The sequence below is a fragment of the Pristiophorus japonicus genome, chromosome 7 (genome assembly GCF_044704955.1).
Source record: "Pristiophorus japonicus isolate sPriJap1 chromosome 7, sPriJap1.hap1, whole genome shotgun sequence".
Taxonomy (NCBI): domain Eukaryota; kingdom Metazoa; phylum Chordata; class Chondrichthyes; family Pristiophoridae; genus Pristiophorus; species Pristiophorus japonicus.
Window position 1 is genome coordinate 89,457,559 of NC_091983.1, and position 22,032 is coordinate 89,479,590.

Genomic DNA, 22,032 nt, shown 5'->3' on the forward strand with positions numbered 1-22,032 from the left:
CCCTTCCTGCCAAACTGCTCTGATCCATGCATTTCTTTGATCTGCTAATCCCAATGCCAATTTGCATATGGTTCAGTTAACAATCCAGAGATTCTTACCTTTGAGGTTCTGCATTTCACTTTGATCCCAAGCTCCTCAAACTCTTTCAGCAGAACCTCATTACTAGTTCTACCTATGTCATTGAACATAAGAACACGAGAAATAGGAGCAGGAGTAGGGCCATTTGGCCCCTCAAGCCATTTAATATCATGACTGGTCTGATCATGGACTCAGCTCCGCTCCCCATTACCCTTTACTCCCTTATCATTCAAAAATCTGTCTATCTCCGCCTTAAATATATTCAATGAACCAGCCTCCATAGCTCTCTGGAGCAGAGAATTCCATAGATTTACAACCTTCTGAGAGAAGAAATTTTTCCTCGTCTCAGTTTTAAATGAACAGCCACTTATTCTAAGACTTGGGGCTAGACTTTCCACTTTTGTGCAAATCGGCCAAAAATGGCCGTTATTTCCAGTGTGGGCAGTAAATATGGGTTTGGAGATTGCCGGATTATCGCCCATTTCCAAAACCCTAACTTTCCATTTTAAAAAATGGGCATTACGGCGAGAGATCTCAAATGGGCGTTAGCGTTAAAATGTTTTTGTTATATATGTATTCTTGTATTTACTCTGTACAGCCACCAGAGAGCTCATCCCTGGAGTCCCAAGGGATCCCATAATCCCTTGGGAGCACAGGTATTTAAGAAGGCTTCACAGGTTGGAGAGGCATTCTGGAGACCTGCAATAAAAGACTAAGGTCACACTTTACTTTGAGCTCAGTGTTCAGACTGACTCTTTCTCCATGCACAACATCTGGCGCTGAGATACAGATAGCGAACCCAAAAATGCAGAGAACAGTGGGCATCCTGGAGAAATTCTCAGAGGGAGATGATTGGGAAACTTTTGTGGAGTGACTCGACCAATACTTCGTGGCCAATGAACTAGATGGGGAAGAAAGTGTTGCCAAACGAAGAGCGATCCTCCTCACAGTCTGTGGGGCACCAACATATGGCCTCATGAAGAATCTGCTCACTCCAGCAAAACCCAAGGAGAAATCATACGACGATTTGTGCACACTGGTCGGAGAGCATTTGAACCCGAAGGAAAGCATCCTGATGGCGAAATACCGGTTCTACACCGACAAAAGTTCTGAAGGCCAGGAAGTGGCGAGTTATGTCGCCGAGCTGAGATGCCTTGCAGGACATTGCGAATTTGAAGGACATTTGGAGCACCTACTGAGACTTTTTCGTACTAGGCGTTGGCCATGAAACCATATTTTGCAAACTTTTGACTGTAGAGACCCCAACCTTGAGTAAGGCCATATCGATAGTCCAGGTGTTCATTGCCACCAGTGACAATATGAAGCAAATCTCTCAGCACACAAGTGCTGCTACAAGTACTGTGAACAAAGTGATGTTGTTTTCGAATCATAACGTACAAGGCAGGTCACACATACCTGCAGCTACACATCTGGGTGATGAATGCAAGGCCATTAACACTTGTTGGCGCTGCGGGGGTGATCGTTTCCATTCATGCCGATTCAAAGAGTATGTTTGCAAGGGCTGTGGAACAATGGGACACCTCCAACGAGTGTGCAGGCGAGCTGCAAAGCCTGTTAAACCTGAAAACCACCATGTTGTAGAGGAGGACAGATCCACGGAGGATCACGATGAACCAGAGCCTCAGACCGCGGAGGCAGAGGTAGATGGGGTGCACATTCACCACAAATTGTCCCCCAATAATGCTGAATGTTGAACTAAATGGACTCCCAGTGTCAATGGAGCTGGACACAGGCACAAGCCAGTCCATTAGGGGCAAAAAGACTTTCGAAAGGTTGTGGTGCAACAAGGCCTCAAGGCCAGTCTTAACTCCCATTCACACGAAACTAAGAACTTACACGAAAGAACGGATTCCTGTAATTGGCAGTGCTACCGTAAAGGTCTCCTATGATGAAGCGGTGCACAAGCTATCACTCTGGGTGGTACCGGGCGATGGTCCCACGCTGCTTGGCAGGAGCTGGCTGGGAAAGATACGCTGGAACTGGGACGACATCCGAGCGTTATCACCCGCTAACACTTCATGTGCCCAGGCCTTAAACAAATTTCCTTCGCTGTTCAAACCAAGCATCGGGAAATTCCAAGGAGCAAAAGTGCAGATCCACCTAATTCTGGGGGTACGACCCATCCATCACAAGGCGAGAGCGGTACCATACATGAGAGAAAGGGTAGAGATCAAACTAGACCGGCTGCAAAGAGAGGGCATCATTTCACCGAACAAGTTCAGCGAGTGGGCCAGGCCTATTGTCCCAGTCCTCAAGGGAGACGGCACTATCAGAATCTGTGGCGATTACAACGTAACTGTCAATCGTTTCTCCCTGCAGGACCAATACCCACTACCAAAGACAGACGACATCTTTGCAACGCTAGCAGGAGGAAAGAAGTTCTTGAAGCTGGATCTGACTTCAGCCAAATGACGCAGGAACTGGAGGAATCATCGAGGGCCCTCACCTGCATCAACACGCACAAAGGTCTTTTTGTTTATAACAGATGCCGATTTGGAATCTGATCGGTGGCGCCGATATTCCAGAGAAACATGGAAAGCTTACTGAAGTCAGACCCGCACACCGTGGTCTTCCAGGACGACATCTTGGTCACAGGTCGGAACACAGTCAAACATCTGCAGAACCTGGAGGAGGTTCTGAGTCGACTCAACCACGTGGGGCTCAGGTTAAAACGCTCGAAATGCGTTTTCCTGGCACCTGAAGTGGAGTTCCTGGGAAGGAGGATTGCGGCGGATGGCATCAGGCCCACCAACTCAAAGAAGGAGGCAATCGAGTACGCACCAAGGCCATAGAACATGACAGAGCTGCGGTCTTTTGAGACTTCTGAACAACTTTGGTAACTTCTTACCGGGTCTCAGCAGACTGTTAGAACCACTACATGTCTTACTACGAAAAAGGGACAAATGGGTTTGGGGCAAAAGCCAAGAAAATGCCTTTGTAAAAGTGAGAAAATTGTTATGTTCAAACAAATTGCTTGTGTTGTATGATCCATGTAAGCGTTTGGTACGAGCATGTAATGCGTCATCATATGGCGTCGGGTGTGTATTGCAACAAGCTAATGATTTCGGGAAACTGCAACTGGTTGCTTATGCATCTAGGAGTCAGTCTAAGGCTGAGAGAGCCTACTACAGCATGATTGAGAAAGAAGCGTTAGCATGTGTTTATGGGGTAAAGAAAATGCATGAATACCTTTTTGGGCTAAAATTCGAATTGGAAACTGACCATAAGCCACTTATATCCCTGTTTTACGAGTGTCCAGAGATGGGTGCTCACGTTGTCTGCATACAACTGCACCATCTGCCACAGGCCAGGCACAGAAAGCTGCGCCGATGCTCTCAGTAGGCTGCCATTGCCCACCACAGCGGTGGAAATGGCGCAGCCCACAGGTCTAGCCATGGTTATGGAAGCATTTGAGTGTGAGCAATCACCCGTCACTGCCCAGCAGATCAAAACCTGGACAAGCCAGGACCCCTTATTATCTCTAGTCAAAGGCTGTGTGCTTCACGGGAGCTGGTCCAGTGTCCCAGTGGAAATGCAGGAAGTGATAAAGCCGCTCCAGCGGCGCAAAGATGAAATGTCTCTACAGGCAGACTGCCTTCTGTGGGGCAATTGAGTAGTGGTCCCCAAGAAGGGCAGAGACATCCTCATCAATGATCTCCACAGTATCCACCCAGCCACCGTAATGATAAAAGCAATAGCCAGGTCCCACGTGTGGTGGCCCGGTATCGGTGTGAACTAAGAGTCCTGCATTCACAGATGTAATATATGCTCGCAGTTAAGCAATGTACCCAAGGAGGCGCCGCTCAGTTTATGGTCTTGGCCCTCCAAATCGTGGTCTAGTGTACACGTCGACTATGCAGGCCCATTCTTGGATAAGATGTTCCTTGTGGTTGCAGACCCGTACTCCAAGTGGATTGAATGCGAGATAATGTCGGCTAGCATGTCCGCTGCCACTACCGCGCACCATGTTTGCTACACACGGCTTACCCGATGTCCTGGTGAGCGACAACGGGCCATGTTTTACCAGTGCTGAGCTCAAAGAATTCATGACCCGTAATGGGATCAAACATGTCACATCTGCCCCGTTTAAACCAGCATCCAATGGTCAGGCAGAGAGAGCAGTGCAAACCATCAAGCAAGGCTTGAAGAGGGTAACTGAAGGCTCACTGCAGACTCACCTATCCCGAGTCCTGCTTAGCTACCGCACGAGACCCCACTCACTCACTGGGATCCCACCTGCTGAACTGCTCATGAAAAGCGCACTTAAGACAAGGTTCTAGTTAGTTCACTCTGAACTACATGAACAGGTAGAGAACAGGCAGCTTCAACAAAATGCATACCATGATAGCGCAAATGCGTCACACGAGATTAAAATCAATGATCCTGTCATTTGTATTAAATTATGGACAAGGTCCCAAGTACTTCCCGGCACTATCATGGCCAAAGAGGGGAGCAGGGTTTTTCGGGTCAAACTTTCAAATGGACTCATTCACTGAAAACATTTGGACCAAATCAAACTCAGATTCATGGACTATCCTGAGAAACCTACCTTGGACCCTATCTTTTTTGATCCCCCAACATACACACCAGTGGCAACCGGCACCACGAAGCAGAACCCATCATCCACAGCAGTCCTGCAGGCCCCAACACACCAGGCAGCCCAGCAAGGCCAGCTGCATAGCAGATTAGCGAGGGCCCAACAAATGATTCAACAGCACCAGCTTTCACACCAAGATGATCAACCAGGGCAAGAAGGACCCCAGATCGACTCACATTGTAAATAGTTACACTATTGACTTTGTGGGGAGAGTATTATTATATATGTATTCGTGTACTTACTCTGTACAGCCACCAGAGGGCTCATCCCTGGAGTCCCAAGGGATCTCATAATCTCTTGGGAACACAGGTATTTAAGGAGGCTTCACAGGTTGGAGAGGCACTCTGGAGACCTGCAATAAAAGACTAAGGTCATACTTTACTTTGAGCTCAGTGTTCAGTCTGACTTTCTCCATACACAACAGTTTTGACCTGCCATAAAGTATCGCCGACCATAGCAACAGCATGGCAATGCTCGTTTCCTGCATTTCAGGAGGTCAGGGGTCATCATTACATGCACAGAAGAGGAGACAGAGAGAGGGAGCAGAGATGGACTGAAATAGTTTGTGGCTGTGGTGTGTGTTTCTTTGGCTGCTGTGGGAGATTTACCAGAAGCAAAATGTCTACTAAGCAGAGAGTTTTGGTCCAACATATAATATATAACATGGAAGGGATGGAGGAGGCCCTGGAGCGGTTAGCCAGGAACACTGGTGGCAGAGGGCTCCCAGAGCGCGGCATTGCACCCCAAGGTGCCGCACCCCCATTGCCAACGACACGAGGGCCAGTAGAAAGATCTTACTTCTGGCTCGGAGCACTTTCCCACCTCAGGACTGTCCTCTCCTGTATCCGTCCAAAAAACGGTGGTTCTGCCGTCATCCTTCCCAATGAAGCAATGCCCGAGGAGCTCCTCGGCCAGGTGGCTTGGAGTCAGGAGTGGAAGGGGAAGGGGTAGAGGTGGGGAGGAGAAGGGAAGGAAAGTGAGGTGCATGGCCGCAGGTGTTGTCTGGGGCATATTTTTAGGTTGCTGGTGCTATTTTAATGGGAGCGCGGGGCAAGGGGACAGTGGGCTACCTTGTTGGTTTGCATTTGTGTTCTGTTTTGCTGGAAATGGGGACCATTGTAATGATGTAAATGTGATAAATTTGTTGTGGGGTGGGCTGCGGTGTTTTTTTAACAGTTATACTGATGATTTCAGACAAATGGTCCGATTAAATGTTTTTAAATTTAACATAACCTTGTTTCGCATTGTCTCAGATAGCTGCACCGTTACACCCTGGTGATTCCTTACCATGAAAGGGTATAATTACACTTAACTTGAATCAACTTAAACTGTCACCAAGGTGATAGACACCATTGATGTATGATCTGCACACCCAGCAGAATTGCAGCTTTGTAAATACCACCAACGTTCTTTCAAGCAAAGTGTTCATTTATGAGCTGCTGATGTAAGAGTCTTGCAGCTATGTAGCCACCACGGGCCCTTTCCTGCGGTCTAGAGGGGGGCGGTGGCATAGTTTCAGCGTCGGCCTGATTGTCTGGCCCGAGGTCAGTGTCCACCTCCTCGTCCTCCTCTTCCTCCTCTTCCTCTCTCTCCTGAGGTGGACCGTCAGACCCTTCCGGCAATTCTTGTCCCTTCCTGATAGCCAAGTTGTGCAGCATGGAGCACACCACCACGAATTGAGCTACCTGCTCAGGGTGGTATTGGAGCTCACCTTCTGAGTGGTCCAGGCATCTGAAGTGCTGCTTAAGCACTCCAATGGTTTTTCTCGACGATATTGCGAGTGGATCTGTGGCTCTCGTTGTATCGCTTCTCGGCTTCGGTATGGGCGTCACACAGGGGGATCATCAGCCAAGTGGCGAGGCCATATCCTTTGTCACCAAGCATCCAGCATTGTCCTTGTGGCTGACTGGTAAACATGTCAGATACAGCGCTCTCATGCAGGATGTGAACATCATGGATGCTGCCCAGAAACTTAGCAGTCACTGCCATAATAATTTGTTGGTGGTCAACAACAAGTTGCACATTCAGGGAGTGGACTCCCTTGCTGTTCCTAAAAACCTCTGCATCCTGAAAAAGTGCCCGCATCGCAATGTCTGTACAGTCTATTGCTAGCTGCACCTTGGGGAAGTTAACAATTCGGTAGAATCCTAAAGCCCTTAGTCTGAGCCTCCTTGTTCATAGGGAAGCTGATCAAGTCTCTCCTGCGTGCGTAAAGGGCTTCAGTGACCTGTCTAATGCAGCAATGTGTGGCATGCTGAGATATAGCACAAATGTCGCCAGCTGAGGCCTGAAAGGAACCCAACGCGTAGAACGAAGTGTCGCGGTGACCTTGACCTCGATGGACAGTGCAGTCCTGATGGTGCTGGCAGGCTGCAGATCTCCCCTGATGAGCTGGCATATCTCACTGATAACCTCTTGGTGGAAACGCAGTCTCCGAAGGCAGGTGGTGTCGGACAAGTTGTGGTAAGACTGCTTCTCCCTGTAAGTGCGGGGGGGTGCAACGTCTGGTCCTCCTCATCAATCTGGCACGTCTTACATTGGGCACATAATGCTGTCGAATGTACCTTCTGCCATCTCGATTCTGCAGCATGTGCGTGGTCATCAAGAGGCTGAGAAATGACAGCTATTGGAATACCTATCAGTATTACACCGATTGTTCACAAACAATAAATGTTCCCACTAAGACACCTAAAGTAAATTCCAATCGTCCACAGTTTGAAAGATATTTGTTCAGATGTTCACATCACCTTAAAAGACCTCCAGAGTACATCCAAACTCCCTTGAAGTTGAAGCAGAGCAGCCTTTTAAATGATGTGACCTGTGATTTAGAAAATGGCGTCCATACCGGGTTCAACTTTTTCTCAGCTTTTTTTCGGCAAGCGATATTGTTGGCGATGTGTACGAGGTGCCAAAAGTAAGGATGGGCGATATTCTGGATGTTAGTTTTGGCAAATGTGATCTTTATGACAAAACAGTGGTCAGGCAGTATTATTAAATCTCGGCGTTAATTACGTGCCAAAAGTAACGCTGGGTGATATTATGGGCGTTGGTTTCACCCATTCTGATCTTTCCACCCCAAAAAAGTGGCCGGGCGGTATTATTTCTTATCGGCGTTACGTACATGTCGAAAGTAATGTTCGGCGATAAGTCACCGACAAATGGGCGGCAGTTACCATTTTGTGGCTAAATGGCGATATATGGGCGTTATACCTCATTTCGGTGTTAAAATGGACACTAAGTGGGCGGTATGCATGCAAAAATAATGGAAAATCTAGTCCTATGTCCCCTCATTTTAGTTTCCCCTATGAGTGGAAATATCCTCTCTGCATCCACCTTGTCAAGCCCCCTCATTATCTTACAAGTTTCAAGAAGATCACCTCTCATTTTTCTGAACTCCAATGTGTATAGGCCCAACCTACTCAACCTACCCTCATGTCAACCCCCTCATCTCCGGAATCAACCTAGTGAACCTTCTTTGAACAGCCTCCAATGCAAGTATATCCTTCCTTAAATACGGAGACCAAAACTGTACGCAGTACTCCAAATGTGGCCTCACCAATACCCTGTACAGTTGTCGCAGGATTTCTCTGCTTTTATACTCTATCCCCCTTGCAATAAAGGCCAACATTCCATTTGCCTTCCTGATTACTTGCTGTACCTGCATACTAACTTTTTGTGTTTCATGCACAAGGACCCCCAGGTCACTCTGTAGTGCAACACTGCAATTTTTTTTCCAATTAAATTATAATTTGCTTTTCTATTATTTCTGCCAAAGTGGATAACCTCACATTTTCCCACCTTGTACTCCATCTGCTAATTTTTTGCCCACTCACTTAGCCTGTCTATATCCCTTTGCAGATTTTGTGTGTCCTCCTCACAATTTGCTTTCCCACCCATCTTTGTATCATCAGCAAACTTGGCTATATTACACTTGGTCCCTTCATCCAAGTCATGAACATAGATTGTAAATAGTTGAGGACGCAGCACTGATCCCTGCAGCACCCGACTAGTTACTGTTTGCATACCGAAAAATGACCCATTTATCCCAACTCTCTGTTTTCTGTTAGCTAGCCAATCCTCTATCCATGCTAATATATTACTCCCAACCCCGTGAGCTTTAATCTTGTGCAGTAACCTCTTCTGTGACACCTTATCGAATTCCTCCTAGAAATCCAAATACACTACATCCACTAGACACCCCCCCCCCACCCCCCACCGCCTTATCCATTCTGCTCGTTACATCCTCAAGAACTGCAGCAAATTTGTCAAACATGATTTCCCTTTCATAAAACCATGCTGACTCTGCTTGATTGAATCATGCTTTTCTAAATATCCCGCTACTGCTTCCTTAATAACGGACTCCAACATTTTCCCAACGACAGATGTTAGGCTAACTGGTCTATAGTTTCCTGCTTTATGTCTGCCTCCTTTTTTAAATAGGGGCGTTACATTTGCGTTTTTCCATCTGCTGGGACAGCCCCTGAATCCTATGTGGACCACAACAGCTGGATTCCCCCACCTCCAACTCCAAATTTTCTCCAGCCGCTAGGAGATATCCTTAACCCAAGCACTGGGCAGACAATGCAACGTTTGGAGCTCCCGGTCATGGCTGTAGAGAACTGTATCTATACCCCTGACCATGCGGTCCCCTACAATTACAACATCCTTTTTCTGTCGCTCACTTGAATAGTCTCCTGTACCATGGCGCCGTGGTCAGTTTGTTCATTCATCCTGGAGATTTTGCTTTCATCCACGCAGGCAGCAAGAACCTGTTGGATAAGGGCAAAGGCCAAGGCTCCTTCAGCACTGCACCTGGGGCCCCCTTACTTGTCTGAGTTGCAGTCACATAGAAACATAGAAAATAGGTGTAGGAGTAGGCCATTCGGCCCTTCAAGCCTGCATTACCATTCAATAAGATCATGGCTGGACATTCCCTCACTACCTCTTTCCTGCTTTGTCTCCATACCCCTTGATGCCCTTAGCCATAAGGGCCATATCTAACTCCCTCTTGAATATATCCAATGAACTGGCATCAAAAACTCTCTACGGCAGGGAATTCCACAGGTTAACAACTCTGAGTGAAGAAATTTCTCCTCATCTCAGTCCTAAATAGTCTACCACTTATCCTAAGACTGTGTCCCCTGGTTCTGGACTTTCCCAACATCGGGAACATTCTACCTGCAGCAAACCTGTCCCATCCCGTCAAAATCTTATATGTTTCTATGAGATCCCCTCTCATCCTTCTAAACTCCAATGTATAAAGACCCAGTTGATCCAGTCTCTCCTCATATATCAGTCCTGCCACCCCAGGAATCAGACTGGTGAACCTTCGCTACACTCCCTCAATTGCAAGGACATCCTTTCTCAGATTAGGAGACCAAAACTGAACACAATATTTCAGATGAGGCCTCACCAAGGCACTGTACAACTGCAGTAAGACCTCCCTGCTCCTATACACAAATCCCCTAGCTATGAAGGTCAACATACCATTTGCCTTCTTCACCGCCTGTTGTACCTGTATGCCAACTTGCAATGACTGATGAACCATGACAGCCAGGTCTCGTTGCAGTTCCCTTTTCCTAATCTGCCACCATGCAGATAATATTCTGTCTTTGCGTTTTTGCCCCCAAAGTGGATAACCTCACATTTATCCACATTATACTGCATCTGCCATGCATTTGCCCACTCACCTAACCTGCCCAAGTCACCCTGCAGCCTCCTAGCGTCCCCCTCACAGCTCACACCGCCACCCAGTTTAGTGTCATCTGCAAACTTGGATATATTACACTCAATTACTTCATCTAAATCATTAATGTATATTGTAAAGAGCTGGGGTCCCAGCACTGAGCCCTGCAGCACTCCACTAGTCACTGCCTGCCATTTTGAAAAGGACCCGTTTATCCCGACTCTCTGCTTTCTGCCTGCCAACCAGTTCTCTATCAACATCAGTATATTACCCCCAAAACCATGTGCTTTGAATTTGCACAACAATCTCTTGTGTGGGATCTTGTCAAAAGCCTTTTGAAAGTCCAAATACACCACATCCACTGGTTCTCCCTTGTCCACTCTACTAGTTACATCCTCAAAAAATTCCAGAAAATTTGTCAAGCAATGATTTCCCCTTGATAAATCCATGCTGATTTGGACCGATCCTGTCACTGCTTTCCAAATGTGCTGCTATTACATCTTTAATAATTGATTCCAATATTTTCCCCACTACTGATGTCAGGCGAACTGGTCTATAATTATCTGCTTTCTCTCTCCCTCCCTTTTTAAAAAGTGGTGTTACATTAGCTACCCTCCAGGAACTGATCCAGAGTCAATAGACGGTATGAAAAGGATCACCAATGCATCCATATTTCTAGGGCCACTTCCTTAAGTACTCTGAGATGCAAACTATCAGGCCCCAGGGATTTATCGGCCTTCAATCCCATCAATTTCCCAAACACAATTTCCTGCGTAATAAGGATATCCTTCAGTTCCTCCTTCTCACTAGACACTCAGTCCCCTAGTACTTCCAGAAGGTTATTTGTGTCTTCCTTCGTGAAGACAGAACCAAAGTATTTGTTCAATTGGTCTGCCATTTCTTTGTTCCCCATTATAAATTCACCTGAATCCGACTGCAAAGGGACCTACGTTTGTCTTCACTAATATTTTTCTCTTCACATATCTATAGAAGCTTTTACAGTCAGTTTTTATGTTCCCGGCAAGCTGCTTCTTGTACTCTATTTTCCCCTTCCTAATTAAACCCTTTGTCCTCCTCTGCTGGATTCTAAATTTCTTCCAGTCCTCAGGTTTGCTGCTTTTTCTGGCCAATTTATATGCCTCTTCCTTGGTTTTAACACTATCCTTAATTTCCCTTGTTAGCCACGGTTGAGCCACCTTCCCCATTTTATTTTTATTCCAGAGAGGGATGTACAATTGCTGAAGTTCATCCATGTGATCTTTAAATGTTTGCCATTGCCTATCCACCATCAAGCCTTTAAGTATCATTTGCCAGTCTATTCTAGCCAATTCACGCCTCATACCTTCAAAGTTACCTTTCCTTAAGTTCAGGGCTCTAGTTTCTGAATTAACTGTGTCACTCTTCATCTTAATAAAGAATTCTACCATGTTATGGTCACTCTTCCCCAAGGGGCCTCGTACAACAAGATTGCTAATTAGTCCTTTCTCATTACACATCACACAGTCCAGGATGGCCAGCTCCCTAGTTGGTTCCTCGACATATTGGTCTAGAAAACCATCCCTAATACACCCCAGGAAATCCTCCTCCACTGCATTGCTACCAGTTTGGTTAGCCCAATCAATATGTAGATTAAAGTCACCCATGATAACTGCTGTAGCTTTATTGCATGCATCCCTAATTTCTTGTTTGATGCTGTCCCCAACCTTACTACTACTACTGTTTGGTGGTCTCCACACAACTCCCACTAGCATTTTCTGCCCCTTGGTATTCCATAGCTCCACCCATACAGATTCCACATCATCCAAGCTAATGTCCTTTCTTACTATTGCATTAATTTCCTCTTTAACCAGCAATACCACCCTGCCTCCTTTTCCTTTCTGTCTATCCTTCCTAAATGTTGAATACCCCTGGATGTTGAGTTCCCAGCCTTGGTCACCTTGGAGCCATGTCTCCGTGATGCCAATTACCTCATACCCATTAATTGCTATCTGCGCAGTTAATTCGTCCACCTTATTCCAAATACTCCTTGCATTGAGGCACAGAGCCTTCAGGCTTGTCTTTCTAACACACTTTGCCCTTTTAGAATTTTGGTGTAATGTGGCCCTTTTTGCTTTAGGTTTCTCTGCCCTCCACTTTTACTTTTCTTCTTTATCTTTTGCTTCTGCCCCCATTCTACTTCCCTCTGTCTCCCTGCACAAGTTCCCATCCCCCTGCCATATTAGTTTAACTCCTCCCCAACAGCACTAGCAAACACTCTCCCTCGAACATTGGTTCGAGTCCTGCCCAGGTGCAGACCGTCACACCTTCCTGTCCCTGACCACTAACGAGAACTGTACTATTACCTAACCTAAGGGGTGTGACTACCTCCTGGATCAAAGTGTCCAGATAACTCTCCCCCTCCCTGATACCCTACAACTCTGAGCTGAAGTTCCTTGAGATGTGGATACTTACTGGAGACATGTTCGTCCAGGATCACGATGCTCTTCACAAACTCCCACATGCTGCAGCTGTGGCACATCATCTGCACTGCCAGCTCCATTTAAACTTGTTAGCTATTTAATATTGATGTATTTAATTAACTTAGCTTATCGTTTAGTTTTTAACTAACAACTAGATCTAATTTAATTTACAGGAAGATAACATTAAATATTTACCTGTGACACAAAGCACGCCAAGTATTGGAGGCAAAAATCCCTCTCTCCACTCTCCACTCTCCACTCTCCACTCTCCACTCTCCACTCTCCACTCTCCACTCTCCACTCTCCACTCTCCACTCTCCACTCTCCACTCTCCACTCTCCACTCTCCACTCTCCACTCTCCACTCTCCACTCTCCACTCTCCACTCTCCACTCTCCACTCTCCCAAGCTTAGCACTTCGTGCATTGGCAGATAGTGTTAACTTTTATACTCTTGGAGCCACACCCAAATTACAAGTGCTGACTCTTTCAAACAATCATTAAAAGTCAACCATGTGCCCCCTTGTTAAAGCGGCACAACCAATAAAAGCTGTAAATTAACAAAAATTTCAAATGAATCTTAAGAAATCAAACCAATATCTTAAAAAATATGGAACGCTTCATGAATTTGCATGTCATTCTTGCGCAGGTGCCATACTAATCTTCTCTGTAACGTTCCAATTTTAGTATACGTGCTGACTCAGCTACCTGCTCACAGGAACAATATTCAAGACAAATACTTGCAGCTGACTGACAGTTAACTGTCACTGACAGGCAATTTCTGTTAACTACAGTTTTTAAAGTTCTAAGTTAAATTCAAAATGTTGAACTAAATTTCAGTTTTTACAGCTGGTACTCACCCGGTACTTACCAAAGTCTTCCACTCTCTCCAAATATCCAAATTTAACACTCTGTTTAGGAGCATTCCGTTTAAGACCACTCTTACTTCAAGACAGCCAGCACAGATTTGTAAAAGACAAGTCATGCATGACAATATAATATAATTTATTGTGGAAATAAGAGTTTATTGATAAAGGAAAAGTAGTGAATGTTATGTAACTGGATTTTGAAAAGGTATTTGACAAGGTGCCATGTAGGAGGTTTGCTAATAGTTGGTTAAAAGAAAGAAGACGGAGGGTTGTGGCTAATGGATGTTTTTCCAGGCGAGAGAGCAGTCAAGAAGGACCAATTTTGGGCCCATTGCTCTTCTGTCTCATATTTTTGATACATTTGGGGACAAAGAATAAAGGGATGAAATTGAACTAAATGGTAAAACTTTAAAAGCGGAACTGCAGATGGCGTTAGGAGTTCAGATCCATAGATCTTTAAAGTGGGAGGACAAGTTGATAAAACTATAAAAATGCATATCATATCCTAGGTTTTTCAGCACAGGTATAGGGGCTGAAATTCATCAACTCACCGCCTGCTGCCGCCGGCTGCCATCCACTACTGCCGACTGCTGTCCACTGCTGCCGTCATTCCTCATGAAGATCTCTCCAGTGCCACTGGAGGTGGCCTGGAGTGGGCTGGAGTGGCCGGGAGGAGCGAGCCGCTGGGAACTGCCCGCTTACGTCAGCAGACGGCCGAGTGGTGCAACTGACCTCCCGCCCACCGAGCTCCCAGATTCCTGCGTGTGGGAGTCGGCGCCAGAATGGGGGTGGTCCGCTACGAGGAGGCTGGTCTGTCCTCGATGGTAAGTAGGAAGAGCCTGAAAAAAAGGTAAGTGAACATTTAAAAACATTTTTTTAACCCCTTCTCTGGATGGGGTCCCTGAAGGTCTTTGGGTAATTAAAACATTTTTTTTACTGCTAATTTTTTTTTCAGGTCTTCGACCCTCCGTGGGCCCGACTCCATCCTCAATGATACTTGGGCGGCAAGCGCCTCTGCCGCTGAGAATGAGAGCCCCTGCCTGTTGCTGCCCAGATTGGTGGTGTACGTCATCCATTTGCCACCCACTGACCTTTGAGGGACCTCGGCAATGAATATCCCGTCCAAAGTACCGTCCGGTACCTCAGCGGCCATCGGCGGCACTTTGGGTGGCACTTGGGTGGGCGGAGGCCTGGATGAAAATCGGCACCATATATAGAGTATAAAAGCAAAGTAGTAACACCCAAATTTATATAAATAATTTGAGAAGTCGCAGTTAGACTAATGGAGTACAGGGACTACGTTGTACTGGTTTTGCCAGTGAAATTCACCCCAAATCGGCCAAACCAACCAAAAAGATCGAGAAATTTCAAGTGAAAGTTATGTTCAACGCAAACCGAGTTTCCGCGATCTTTTATGGCAGTTTAAAAAATATTGTACATGTAGCCGGTTCCTCCCACAAAACTGGTCATGCCCCCAGATCGAAATAAAGAGCATGGCGAGTTTCCACCAATTGCGTGTTTGCTGCCTTTGAGGATGCTTTTCAAAATAAGCTTTTTTTTTACATGCAAGGGCACTAATAGGCACCTTTTCAATGTTTTAAAATATTTAACAAAATTTAATTTACTAAGAAACTGACGAATGTACACCAATGAAACTAATAATTGATCTGTAGAGGTTTTTTTAAAAAGTCATTTTCAGTTATTTAAATCAGGTTACGCATAAGTAATGAATTAGACACAAGTAATGAATCAGACGGATTTGATCCTATGTACAGATGGAAACACGTCACTCCAAATGATCGCCGGGCCCCAGTTATGGCGAAATGTTAGTCGAGAGGCGGGAGTTCGTGGAGGCAGAGGCCTACAAAAGGCCCAGCGGGTGGTTGGACAGGCGGCGGCAGTGGAGAGGCCCAGCCGGTGCAGCTGCAGCGGGGAGAGAAGTAGCAAAAAAGAAGTATAAAGAAATTGAAAGGTGATGTCACAGCCAAGGGGGTAAGTGATTGGCTGGTGATTGGTAAGTAGCTTTTCTTTTTTCTTTTCTTTACCAGTAAGTAACATTTAGCATTGTTGTTGCCAAATTAGGTTAATCTAAGGGTTAAGTCATGGCAGGACAGCTCGGACACGTGTTATGCTCCTCCTGCACTATGTAGGAAGTCAGGGACGCTTCCGGTGTCCCTGACGATTACATGTGCGGGAAGTATATCTGCCTCCAACTCCTGACGGACCGCATTGCGGCACTGGAGCTGCGGGTAGATTCACTCTGGAGCATGCACGATGTTGAGAATGACGTGACTAGCACGTTTAGCGAGTTGGTCTTACCGCAGGAAAAGCGTACACAGCCAGATAGCAAATGGGTGACCAACAGGAAGAACAGTGCAAGGTAGGTAGTGCAGGGGTCGCCTGTGGTCATCCCCCTGCAAAACAGATACACCGCTTTGGGTACTGTTGAGGGGGGTGACTCATCAGTGGGGAGCAGCAGCAGCCAAGTTCATGGCACTGTGGGTGGCTCTGCTGCACAGGAGGGCAGGAAAAAGAGTGAGAGAGCTATAGTGATAGGGGATTCAATTGTAAGGGGAATAGATAGGCGTTTCTGCGGCCGCAACCGAGACTCCAGGATGGTATGTTGCCTCCCTGGTGCAAGGGTCAAGGATGTCTCGGAGTGGGTGCAGGACATTCTGAAAAGGGAGGGTGAACAGCCAGTTGTCGTGGTGCATATAGGTACCAAATATATAGGTAAAAAATGGGTTGAATCCGACGAGACGAATTTCGGGAGCTAGGCGCTAAATTAAAAAGTAGGACATCAAAAGTAGTAATCTCAGGATTGCTACCAGTGCCATGTGCTAGTCAGAGTAGGAATCGCAGGATAGCGCAGATGAATACGTGGCTTGAGGAGTGGTGCAAAAGGGAGGGATTCAAATTCCTGAGACATTGGAACCGGTTCTGGGGGAGGTGGGACCAGTACAAACCGGACGGTCTGCACCTGGGCAGGACCGGAACCAATGTCTTAGGGGGGGTGTTTGCTAGTGCTGTTGGGGAGGAGTTAAACGAACATGGCAGGGGGATGGGAACCTATGCAGGGAAACAGAGGGAAACAAAATGGAGGCAGAAGCAAAAGACAGAAAGGAGAATAGTAAAAGTGGAGGGCAGAGAAACCCAAGGCGAAAAACAAAAAGGGCCACATTACAGCAAACTTCTAAAAGGGCAAAGTATGTTAAAAAGACAAGCCTGAAGGCTCTATGCCTCAATGCGAGAAGTATTTGGAATAAGGTGGATGAATTAACTGCGTAGATAGCAGTTAACGGATATGATGTAATTGGCATCACGGAGACATGGCTCCAGGGTGACCAAGGCTGGGAACTCAACATCCAGGGGTATTCAACATTTAGGAAGGATAGGCAGAGAGGAAAAGGAGGTGGGGTGGCGTTGCTGGTTAAAGAGGAAATTAATGCAATAGTAGGGAGGGACATTAGCTTGGATGATGTGGAATCGGTATGGGTGGAGCTGCGGAATTCCAAAGGGCAGAAAATGCTAGTGGGAGTTGTGTACAGACCACCAAACAGTAGTAGTGAGGTTGGGCACAGCATCAAACAAGAAATTAGGGATGTGTGCAATAAAGGTACAGCAGTTATTATAACGACTTAAATCTACATATTGATTGGGCTAACCAAACTGGTAGCAATGCAGTGGAAGAGGATTTCCTGGAGTGTATTAGTGATGGTTTTCTAGACCAATATGTCGAAGAACCAACTAGAGCTGGCCATCCTAGACTGCGTGATGTGTAATGAGAAAGGACTAATTAGCAATCTTGTTGTGTGAGGCACCTTGGGGAAGAGTGACCATAATATGGTAGAATTCTTTATTAAGATGGAGAGTGACACAGTTAATTCGGAAACTAGGGTCCTGAACTTAAGGAAAGGTAATTTCGACGGTATGAGGCGTGAATTGGCTAGAATAGACTGGCAAAGGATACTTAAAGGGTTGACGGTGGATAAGCAATGGCAAACATTTAAAGATCACATGGATGAACTTCAGCCATTGTACATCCCTGTCTAGAGTAAAAATAAAATGGGGAAGGTGGCTCAACCATGGCTAACAAGGGAAATTAAGGATAGTGTTAAAACCAAGGAAGAGGCATACAAATTGGCTAGAAAAAGAAACAAACCTGAGGACTGGGAGAAATTTAGAATTCAACAGAGGAGGACTCAGGGTTTAATTAAGAGGGGGAAAATAGAGTACGAGAGGAAGCTTGCAGGGAACATAAAAACTGACTGCAAAAGCTTCTATAAATATGTGAAGAGAAAATGATTAGTGAAGACAAACGTAGGTCCTTTGCAGTCGGATTCAGGTGAATTTATAATGGGGAACAAAGAAATGGCAGACCATTTGAACAAATACTTCAGTTCTGTCTTCACAAAGGAAGACACAAATAACCTTCTGAATGTATTATGGGACAGTGGGTCTAGTGAGAAGGAGGAACTGAAGGATATCCTTATTAGGCGGGAAATTGTATTAGGGAAATTGATGGGATTGAAGACTGATAAATTCCTGGGGTCCGATAGTCTGCATCCCAGAGTACTTAAGGAAGTGGCCCTAGAAAAAGTGGATGCATTGGTGATCATTTTCCAACATCTATCGACTCTGGATCAGTTCCTATGGACTGGAGGGTAGCTAATGTAACACCACTTTTTAAAAAAGGAGGGAGAGAGAAAATGGGTAATTATAGACCGGTTAGCCTGACATCAGTAGTGGGGTAAATGTTGGAATCAATCATTAAGGATGAAATAGTAGTGCATTTGGAAAGCAGTGACAGGATCGGTCGAAGTCAGCATGGATTTATGAAAGGGAAATCATGCTTGATGAATCTTCTGGAATTTTTTGAGGATGTAACTAGCAGAGTGGACAAGGGAGAACGAGTGGGTGTGGTGTAGTTGGACTTTCAAAAGGCTTTTGACAACGTCCCGCACAAGAGATTGGTGTGCAAAATCAAAGCGCATGGTATTGGGGGTAATGGATTGACGTGGATAGAGAACTGGTTGGCAGACAGGAAGCAGATTATCGGGATAAACGGGTCCTTTTCAGAATGTCAGGCAGTGACTAGTGAAGTGCCGCATGGCTCAGTGCTGGGACCCCAGCTCTTTACAATATACATTAACGATTTCGGTGAAGAAATTGAGTGTGATATCTCCAAGTTTGCAGATGACACTAAACTGCGTGGCGGTGTGAGCTGTGAGGAGGACACTAAGAGGCTGCAGGATGACTTGGACAGGTTAGGTGAGTGGGCAAATGCATGGCAGATGCAGTATAATGTGGATAAATGTGAGGTTATCCATTTTGGGGGCAAAAACACGAAGGCAGAATATTATCTGGATAGAGGCAGATTAGGAAAAGGGGAGGTGCAATGAGACCTGGGTGTCATGGTTCATCAGTCACTGAAAGTGGGCATGTAGGTACAGCAGGCGGTGAAGAAGGCAAATGGTATGTTGGCCTTCATAGCTTGGGGATTTGTGTATAGGAGAAGGGAGGTCTTACTGCAGTTGTACAGGGCCTTAGTGAGGCCTCACTTGGAATATTGTGTTCAGTTTTGGTCTCCTAATCTGAGGAAGGACATTCTTGCTATTGAGGGAGTGCAGCGAAGGTTCACCAGACTGATTCCAGGGATGGCTGGACTGGCATATGAGGAGAGACTGGATCAACTGGGCCTTTATACATTGAAGTTTAGGAGGATGAGAGGGGATCTCATAGAAACGTATTAAGATTCTGACGGGACTGGACAGGTTAGATGCGTGGCGAATGTTCCCGATGTTGGGGAAGTCCAGAACCAGAGGACATAGTCTTCGGATAAGGGTAGGCCATTTAGGACTGAGATGAGGAGAAACATCTTTACTCAGAGAGTTGTTAACCTGTGGAATTCCCTGCCGCAGAGAGTTGTTGATGCCAGTTCATTGGATATATTCAAGAGGGAGTTAGATAATGCCCTTACGGCTAAGGGGATCAAGGGGTATGGAGAGAAAGCAGGAAAGGGGTACTGAGGGAATGATCAGCCATAATCTTATTGAATGGCGGTGCAGGCTCGAAGGGCCGAATGGCCTACTCCTGCACCTATTTTCTATGTTTCTATGTTTCTATCAAGGGATATTTTTTAATGCAAAGGAGAAAAGAGCAAATGCATTCTATTACGCAGCGCAATTGCACATAGAAGATTTTATGTTTGTGATTATGCAAATGAGTTTGAGCGGAAGTTTGAACTATAACTGCATTTCAAAAAACCAGTGCAATTGTGAGTGCAATTTGCTCCTGGACTGCCAATTGCACAAAAAGTGGAAACTCTACCCAAGGTGTCTAATTTTGGGCACCTTACTTTGAGAAGGATGTCATGCTAATCGAGAGCATGCAGAAGAAATTTACTGCAATGAATCCCAGAATAGGAGGCTTTTGTTATGAGCAGAGAAGGTGCTCTGATAAACTGTTCAGGTTTATGAAGGGATTTTGGGCAAAAACTATTTCCTTTGGTTGGTGAGTTGGAAACTCGAGTTAATCATCTATCACCCCAGAAGAATGAAGGGAAAATTTAGGAGAATTATTTTCTTTTACGCAGGGAGCTGTTAGGACATGGAACACTATCAGAAATAATGGTGGAAACAGAATCCACAATAGCTTTTACAAGAGAAAAGGGCAAGGGAATGGGACTGAGATCTTGCACAGGAGCGAAGGGACAAATGACCTCCTTCTGTGTAGTGTAATTCTATATAAAATAATTACTGTAAATAATGAACTTTCTGGTGTGTTTTATGTTGTGACAAGGGAACATGAGCTGATTAAAGCACTCTGCTAAGCTTGTGCTTTCATCAGCTCTGTTGCCTATTCCAGCAGGAAACATGCTGGAACATTCATTATAACTGAATTAATTCGTAATTGAGCAGAATCCAAGATTTGAATCAGCCAGCCTGTCAGTAATTTGTGGCGAAGGATTGAAGAACCAATTTTTAAATTCCCAAAGTCAACATAAAAAGTTTAAAGCAAATATTTATATCGTAAATATTATCCCATGCTCCTGTCAACAGAAATAAACTGAGTATCAAAGTTAGCTTCTAAAAACAAATTAAAATTCTTAATTATAAGAAACAAAAGCACATAAATGTATTATTTTAAAATAGTCTTTTTTTAAACAAAAGCCTTACTTCAGTTGTGCGTTAATGACTTCAGTAAGCAATAAGGGACCTCAAGCAGATGAATGCACTTGGTGCTTAGCTCTTACTTTAATTAGTTCTCAGTCCCTTATTTTAGCACAAACCATGGGGGTCATACACTATGGTCTGATTTTAATATTGTTAATAATTTAACATGTTATATAATGACAAGCTGAAATTCCAGCGTGTATTCAACAAAAAAACGTGATGCATTACAATTGCTCATTTTGTAGCTGCATTCATATTCTTCAATAATCGTAATCAGAAAACCCCAATGTTTTACAGCAAAAAAAACATCTTACAACTCACATTAAAATGCCAGTTCTGTGTTCTAATACATAAAAGGTTTTGACATGGGATGCAATTATCTTTTGATGAACCTACCACAAGAAATTAACTCATTATATTTAAAACTAGTAAGGTGTCCCTGCTGGGCCATAAACCATAATATAATTGAAGTTTGGACAGGTAACTTATTCTCAGGGCTTGTAACCAGCTGAGGAAACATGAGAGCTGCCCTGGTTGACCCACTCACTGATCTACCTGGCCAGTAGCCAAAAGCTTGGCTTTGGTATTATCTTCACCTAATGTTGTGTTTGAAATGGGGCACTGCTTGTGCCTGAATAGTCATCATACCACTCAATGGTATAGTACTAAAGCTCCGATGAGGAATCACTATCCAGGTACCATTCTTCAGATAAATACACCATTACAACTATGGATTGAACATTTTATCTGATTAAATAAAATAAATGTATATTTAGATGCTTCTCTTCAGCTTCCCTATTGAAGCCATGGTCGGTGTTCTAGATGTGGGATCTATTTATCTGTGTATGTATGTAGCTACATTGGCCTCGATTTTTGGCTCTCTTCTGTCCATGTTTTTAGTGTGTATAGGATGGTACTGAGATGAAAATAGCAAAAATTAGCTACCCATCAACTTCCCACCTGAGGACCGCCCACTGTCATTGTTGAGAGGACTTTGATTTAGGCAGACAGCATTCCCACTAGAAACATGTAGGAGCCTCAACAATCTATGCAAATAGGGGTTCTATGACATAGTTATGACCGTGATGTTGTTTTGGTTATCATCAGCATGGTGCCCATTCAGGTAAACCTGCCCACTAAACACAGGCG

The 22,032-nt window shown here is 45.1% G+C and overlaps 1 non-coding gene across 1 annotated transcript; it reads right to left on the reverse strand.

Annotated features, from left to right (window-relative positions):
- Positions 1-13,443: 13,443 nt before the first annotated feature.
- Positions 13,444-13,547, reverse strand: LOC139267654 (U6 spliceosomal RNA). Its single transcript, XR_011593935.1, has one exon. It is a non-coding gene; the product is annotated as a U6 spliceosomal RNA (small nuclear RNA).
- Between the last annotated feature and the right edge of the window lie 8,485 nt (positions 13,548-22,032).